The sequence below is a fragment of the Triticum urartu genome, chromosome 2, assembly GCF_003073215.2.
Source record: "Triticum urartu cultivar G1812 chromosome 2, Tu2.1, whole genome shotgun sequence".
Classification (NCBI taxonomy): Eukaryota; Viridiplantae; Streptophyta; class Magnoliopsida; order Poales; family Poaceae; genus Triticum; species Triticum urartu.
This window is the reverse complement of record NC_053023.1, coordinates 564599324-564607408: the sequence shown is the minus strand read 5'-3', so window position 1 is coordinate 564607408 and position 8085 is coordinate 564599324. Positions and strand designations below refer to the sequence as shown.

Genomic DNA, 8085 nt, shown 5'->3' with positions numbered 1-8085 from the left:
TCACCGGTTTCCACTGAATGTTGGTTTCCATATGATATCCCCCCCTGCTGCGCGCGTGATCTGAGTCCTGCATTCTGATTGGCTAGAACCCAAACCCCACGGATCATACGTGTGCACCGTTGGATGCTCCCATATCGAATGGCAACCCTGAGCCCTTTCGACAGCACATGCAGTACATGGGTAAGCACAGTGTGCATGCGTCGTGTAGCTCACGCTTCCTTCTCTACTAGGTTTTCACTCAAAACAGGCTACCGTTTCTCGCCACTCCTCTCATCGGTTTCCCGCCTCTTCTCTCATATATGCATGATGTAGATGTTCGTTTAATTCTTATAGTTCATCTCATCCAAAATCAATTAGTTTTGTAAAAAAACTATTTTAAGATTCATGGAATTGTGCATTGTAAAGGTAAAAACATGTAGGATCGAAAGTATGTCTAGAGGGGGTGATTAGACTACTTGACCAAATAAAAGCTTAACCTTTTCCCAATTTTAGTTCTTGGCAGATTTTAGCTATTTTAGGACAAGTCAAGCAATCATCACATAATTCAAGCAAGCATGCAAAGAGTATATTGGCAGCGGAAAGTAAAGCATGCAACTTGCAAGAATGTAAAGGGAAGGGTTTGGAGAATTCAAACGCAATATGAGACACGGATGTTTTTCCCGTGGTTCGGATAGGTGGTGCTATCTTACATCCACGCTGATGGAGACTTCAACCCACAAAGGGTAACGGTTGCGAGAGTCCACACAGGGCTCCACCCACAAAGGGTAATGGTTGCGCGAGTCCACACAGGGCTCCACCCACGAAGGGTCCACGAAGAAGCAACCACCCACAAAGGGTCTGCGAAGAAGCAACCTTGTCTATCCCACCATGGCCATCGCCCACACAGGACTTGCCTCACTAGCGGTAGATCTTCATGAAGTAGGCGATCTCCTTGCCCTTACAAACTTCTTGGTTCAACTCCACAATCTTGTCGGAGGCTCCCAAGTGACACCTAGCCAATCTAGGAGACACCACTCTCCAAGAAGTAACAAATGGTGTGTAGGTAATGAACTCCTTGCTCTTGTGCTTCAAATGATAGTCTCCCAACACTCAACTCTCTCTCATAGGATTTGGATTTGGTGGAAAGAAGATTTGAGTGGAAAGCAACTTGGGAAGGCTAGAGATCAAGATTCATATGGTAGGAATGGAATATCTTGGTCTCAACACATGAGTAGGTGGTTCTCTCTCAGAACATACGAGTTGGAATGGTGTATGTGTTCTGATGGCTCTCTCCTTGAATGAAGAGGAGGTGGAGGGGTATATATAGCCTCCACACAAAATCCAACCGTTACACACAGTTTTCCAATCTCGGTGGGACCGAATCAACAAACTCGGTCGGACCGAAAATGTAAACCTAGTGACCGTTAGAGATTTTTGGTGGGACTGACATGCAACTCGGTAGGACCGATATGGTTAGGGTTTGGGCATAACGTAATCTCGGTGAGACCGATTACACAAACTCGGTGAGACCGAATTTGGTAATTAGCTAACCAGAGAGTTGGTCAGGCAAACTCGGTGGGACCGATTTGCTCTTTCGGTGAGACCGAAAAGTTACAAAGGGGAAACACTGAATTTACATTGCAATCTCGGTGGGACCGATTCGCTCTTTCGGTGAGACCGAAAAGTTACGAAAGGGAAACAGAGAGTTTGCAATCCCATCTCGGTGAGACCGAGATCCCTATCGGTAGAACCGAATTGCTAGGGTTTGGCAGTGGCTAATGACAAGTGAAACTCGGTGGCGCCGGATAGGAAGAATCGGTAGGACCGAGTTTGGCTTAGGGTTTAGGTCATATGTGGATATGGGAAAGTAGTTGAGGGTTTTTGGAGCATATCACTAAGCACATGAAGCAAGAGGCTCATTAAGCAACACCTCATCCCTCCTTGATAGTATTGGCTTTACCTAAAGACTCAATGTGATCTTGGATCACTAAAATATAAAATGAAGAGTCTTGAGCTTTTGAGCTTGAGCCAATCCTTTTTCCTTAGCATTTTGAGGATTCCACTTTCACATCCATGCCATGCCAATCATTGAGCTTTCCTGAAATAATCATCTTGGAATAGCATTAGCTCAATGAGCTATATGTTGTTATGAATTACCAAAACCACCTAGGGATAGTTGCACTTTCAAAACAAATAGTGACAATTCATTTAGAAAAAAAGGTTTGGGCAATTAAGGTATGGAAGATTCTAGAGAACAAAGCAGAAGTGCTTCTGTTTAGAGGTTTGTGCATTATGCTTAAGTTCAACCGTGGAGTCTTCTAGATTGTACATGTGGCAGAATCTGGTGGAATGTAGATGATATCCAACGGCCAGTAGTACTCGGATTTGCCATATATGTACCGTCGGATTGGCTTCATCCAACGAGCAACTTTCATAGTTATTTGCACACTATATATGTGTATAGATGTATAGGTGTATATAAATGTGTCCCATGCTAGACAAAATAAAGTTTGAGCGCATGCGTGGGACGACCCCCCCCCCCCACTGCCACCTCGAAGTTGGGAAACTGACATCATAGGTATTGAACCAGGCTTGGAGTTGGGTACGGACGTACGGTGTTCGGTTTGTAATGTACTTGGCATGGCCCATAAAAGTTGTGCATTTTGGATTTAAACACATCATACATCATTGTACCCATACATATTTTTGGGCAGCACGCAGTGTATACGGGGTCTTCTGATCGACCACGTCTCCCTTGTGCGGTTTTTTGTGAAGACACGGATATATGTGGGCTCCCCAAGTGTATATATATATCATCCCTTTGACCAATAATGAGGGGTATGTGTTTGCCATGAATGGATTCCTCCTAGTTCATGTTAGGGCCGGTCACCATCAAATGTCTGTCAACCAAAACTCGAGCTCATGTGTTGTCAGGATTCCCTCCCAGATGCTCGGATTGCTAGGTTTGACCTACATCAAACCCTGCGTACGTATCTCGTCCTTAACTACCTTGCCTTCATGGTTGTTGTCTGTATCGAGAGGTAGGCATCACATCTAAATTGTACATTATTCTATATTGAAAACACACATCACCCCTTCCCAACGTACATCATTTTGGGCCGCATGCAAGAGGTGATGGTTTTGTGGTCCCTTTCGTGCGATGTTTATGATGGTTCAATCTATTGGCCCAAGCGGTTTATCGTCAACAACAATTGTCATTTGACCAAACGAAAGATTAATTGGTCTGTCTTATGGTAGGTCATGTCGATATGCATGTATGACCAAAGTATCGATCATTACGTGCATCCGCCCCGCTGACACGAAGTGGGAGGTGGTGGGCCAAGCATCCTAGCTAGGTACGACATTATGTCATTATATATATCCTAGCTAGGTGGTTGTTAGGGTGCTTTCGGGTTTGCGAGGCAGGTGCCACCAAAGTTATGCATTGTGTATTTAAAGTTTTAAACATCCCCAATATTCGTACATATGTTTGGCCACTTACAGGTGGTTCTTGACTTCTGGCCCCTCTCATCGATCTTCAATGACGCGCCCAACCGTGGGCCCACGGGGTCAAATTTGTGCATTGGAATTTTGAACATCACATACCACCCTTTTCACTCATATATATTTGGGCCACATGCTGGTGTGGTTGTCTTTTGACCCTCCCTAACATTATATTTTGCTGCAAAGACTCTGATGATCCTCAACGGACACGGGGTATAATATCTAAACAGTGTGTGATACAAGTGTGATGTGAATCACCACGACCGCACAAGCACGAGCAAATTAAGGTGGAGGTAATGGCTCAACCGTGTGTGATGCAAGTGCGCTGAAATCACCACGACCGCGCAAGCGCAAGCAAAGGGTGGAGGTACTGGCTTAACCGTGAGCGATGCAAGTGCGCTGTAAAACCACCACCTGTCGAAGCTAAAGGCGGGTAAGTTTATTTGGAAATTAGGACGAATCGTGTGCGATAGACCAACTAGCTAGAAATATAAAAAACAAAGTACCCGCCTTGAGCATTGCAAAAATCGGCGGATCCGCGCCACTTTTCCTTATTATCATACACGCATATTGTTATTGGACCGTGCGCGATCTTGGGCACTCCCGCCCCGCATCAATTCCTTTACCCAAATTTTAGTAGCCTCATACTTCAACCGTTTCCCACACTCCTCCAGCACCGACCTTATAGTAAAATTTTAGCAGCCCAGGCATTTGAACCGTCGCCCTCCCTCGACCACCACTATCTCCACTCGCCATTACTAAAATTTTCAGTAGCCACGGCGTATCCTCAACCCCCCCTCCACAGTCCCCCATCCACCCCCTCCCCCCTTTGAACCCTAGCTCACGGCCGCCGCCGGCGCCGCCGCCAATCCTGGCGGTTTGCCCGTTCCTCCTAGCTTAGATAATAAAGTTCAGGTTGTCCAGCGATTCCCATACCGTCACCCCACTCCCCTGAGTTTTTAGATGAGGCCTGCGGTGTCCCTTCCCGCCAGATCCACATCCCCTGCTCCAGAATGTCGCAACCTAAGCTCGACCACGTATCTCGGGGAGCCCGACGAGCGTTCGGCCTAGAAGAGGTTTATCATGGCCTCTCCGGCGGACGTTGGCGAGGTGGCCACCGTTTGCCCCGACCTGCCGATCTCGGAGCAACACGTCGCCGCGAAAGCCGGTGAAAACATTGACTACATTGCCATGCCGAAGGCTTCATGTCAGTGGGCTAGCGTATTACTGTATCTCGGGAAAGCTGGCTACGACATCAAGCTCGTCCACACTGACGGCTTCATGCAGGCCATGTCACAGGTTAAGTGGTCCATCCCCAACCCCTTTGGTTCAACCGCCATCGATCTCTTCGACGGCCCTGCCGCTGATCTCCTCCGCCAAGCGGTCAAGGATTTGCGAGCTTTATACGCCATCGAACCCATTTTGTCACTTCTGAAGGACATGTTCTACAGTGGCGGCTTGGGATCCTCAATTGCCAAGTCAGATCTCATCGACCACGACCACAACCACGAGGAGGGAACCCACGAAGGTTCTTCCAAGGTGAAACAACCCATCTGTGACATCAGAGAGTGCACCATGGGTCTGTGCTCTTCCAACTGGAAGGATCCCGTCCATGAAATGTGAGGCAACATTCTATCAGCAAATGTTACCTTTTCTAGCTTGCCAACCCGTACCCTTTGTTGTAGTAGCATTTGCCGTGTGGTGCTTTAACTGTGTCGTGTTTAATTATTTTAGTTATGCAAAAATGTATTGTTCAATAGGTCTATGTGATGTTTAAGTATGAATTGTCCACTTTAGTTTCACGAATGGCTATATTTGGTTGTTTATAGTGAGTAGATGCCTTGTTTATCTGTATTTGGTTGTTAGGTTGGTTGGAGTGAGCATTTTTTCAGTTATCGAGCAAATGCCTTGTTTATCTGTATTTGGTTCTTAGTTTGGTTGCAGTGAGTATTTGTCCAATTATCAAGCAGATGCCTTGTTTATCTGTATTTGGTTGATAGGTTTTTTTTAGCATTTGTCTAGTTATCAAGCAGATGCCTTGTTTATCTATATTTGGTTGTTAGGTTGTTTTTTTAGCATTTCTTCAGTTATCAAGCAGATGCCTTGTTTATCTTTATCTGCTTGTTAGGTTGGTTGCAGTGAGCATTTGTCCAGTTTTTAAGCATATGCTCTGTTTATCTGTATTTGCTTGTTAGGTTGGTTGCAGTGAGACTCTGTCCAGTTTTCAATGGCTATATTTGGTTGTTATGCTGGTCATTTATGCCTTGTTTATTTCAGTCATTCACAATGTGTGGTTCATTATGTGCAAGTCGGAACTGTGCCGCTCGACTACATCAATACCAGTTTGAACGGCTATATTTGGTTCCAGTTATTCCTCGTGTAGTTAACACATGCCCTTTATTTTCAGTTTTACACATTTATCCAGTGTGATGTTTAAGCATTACCTATGTTCTATTCATTTTCAACAATATCGGTTTGAATTGCAATATTTGATGGCTGTTAAGCCTGCTGTAGGTAACATTGCCTTTCATTTTATATCTGCTTTAACATCATGCTGAAACCAACACATTCAAGATATCATTTGGAGATGATGTTGTTTACCTTTGCTATATTCGTTTCATGTTAAGATTGTTGTACTTATCATGTCTTTCCACTACTTATGCAGGACAACAACAGGAGTGGCCACCATTTTCCACCGAGGTTAGCTTCATCCCTCGGCTTGTACTCCCCCGTTGTTCCATAATGTAGTGCATATAGATCCAGGCCTGGACATTAGTTAGCTTCTAATATTGACTTGTTGCTTGTAGGTACATACGCCCTTGGCAAGGATCCACGCATCGACCCTTTTTGCGTATGGGGCAATGAGATATTGATGAACAAGCATCAAGTGAGGAAACTGATAAGGATTATTAGCAAAAAAGATATGAATGGTGGCAAGCAAATTATTTGTTTATACTCTATCCAACACAACAGTGAGATGTAGGATGATAACTACAAACTCTGCGGCCTTCTCTTTTTACTGCCCATAATAAGTTGTTAGACAACAATGTCTGAATCTTTTTCATTCACAGTGGTTCCCTAAGCAGTTCACTCAAGATTACCTCGCAAAGTACATGATTGGTGGACACGCAATGAAGGTTGAAGTATTTCATCCAGACTACAATGAGCATCGAGAAGTCCTAATGAAGAGGGAGCAACTACAATAGAAAAGAGGCTTGTGGTAGAAAAATAGAAAAAGGGATCTGGACCACCGGATGGGAGACTGATGGCCCAGATTTAGGTGGAGTAATCTATCCGGATAATTTGCAAAAAGGTCCTTCCCTGCAAGCTAATTTGGTCTCAGTGCCCTCGTCGTTCAATCCCAAATCCCCTACAGAGCAGCAGTCCCAACGCTGGCGGCGGCGGCCCAGATCCCTCCTCAAGCTGGGCGAGTTCAGATAATCTCCGATGGCTGCTGGCCGTCGTGTCGCCGACGGTGCAGTTTGAGGTAGACAAAATCAAATCTCCCCGGCTAATAAGCTCCGCCCCGCAGTTTGCTCGTCAGTCTCATAGCCTCTGATCTGAATCTCTGGTAGCAGTCGGTTCGTCGCCTCCTCTCTCTCTCTCAGGCACATCAGCTCGTGACCTCCTCCCCCTCGTTTAGCGGCAAGCCGGTGGTGAGCTCCTCAGGTCCTTCCCAACCGCCCAATGCGACTTGGTGTAAACCTACAAATCTTCAACACAGTTGTTCATTTTCCTGGTAAATAGATGTTAACTTTGTTTGCTATTTGTGCTGCAGCCCAATTTTACTGTATCAAGTAAATTTATGCTTTATCTGTACAGTTCTATTTTCATGTACTTGTTCGTCTTAAATCTGCTTGTGTGTGAATGATGCATTTTAGTAACTTCAGTTTGTTCGTGTATTGCTCCTGTTCTTGGTGGTTTGGTACTCTAATTTGGAACTTTTGTTTCTCTGTTAAGTAATCTGTAGAACCAAGTTGGAGGGTTGAGGACGGTTGGATAATCTTAGGGTCTTGAAGTTTAGGACAATTCACTAAAAAGCTCAGTACCTGCAGTTCCAAGAAAGTAAACTGCGATAGGTCGCCGAGCAACAGTAGTGCTTCCCAGTTCAAGATATATGTAAAACTAGCTCTCAAAGTCGATGGTATCAAACTTACAATTTGTCTTGCAGGGTTCTCTGTATAAGCCCCAGTGTAATAGCGTGTAATAATATGCATCTGCAGGGCAGTCATAAAACTCCCTTTGAATTGCTCGATGCCAGTTGTTTGTTGTTCTCATTTATGCTTTTAACTAATCCTTGAAATTGTAATACATTGATCATAGGTCAATGCATGTCCGTGCAAGCTTTAACCCAGTGTGAATCTGTAGCCTACATTCCTATTTCTCTCAAGGTGACCCAGATTTACATTTTGCATGCCCAATATGTTTGTATCCATGTCCAATAATTGTCCTTTTTAGACGGGTAAAGTCAAATTTATAATTGTAACCATGGGTCATAATCTCTAACCTTCACCACTATGAAACTTTTATGAGCTGGTTTTTATGCAAGCCGCTAAGGTCCATTCAATGGTATGAACATGAATGCTTGTCAACTGTTAGAAT

At 44.7% G+C, this 8085-nt stretch overlaps 1 long non-coding RNA gene across 1 annotated transcript; it reads left to right on the top strand.

Annotated features, from left to right (window-relative positions):
• Window positions 1–6810: 6810 nt before the first annotated feature.
• On the top strand, window positions 6811–7736 carry LOC125538794. The gene is made up of 2 exons (XR_007296512.1): window positions 6811–6970; window positions 7062–7736. It is a non-coding gene; the product is annotated as an uncharacterized LOC125538794 (long non-coding RNA).
• Window positions 7737–8085: the final 349 nt, after the last annotated feature.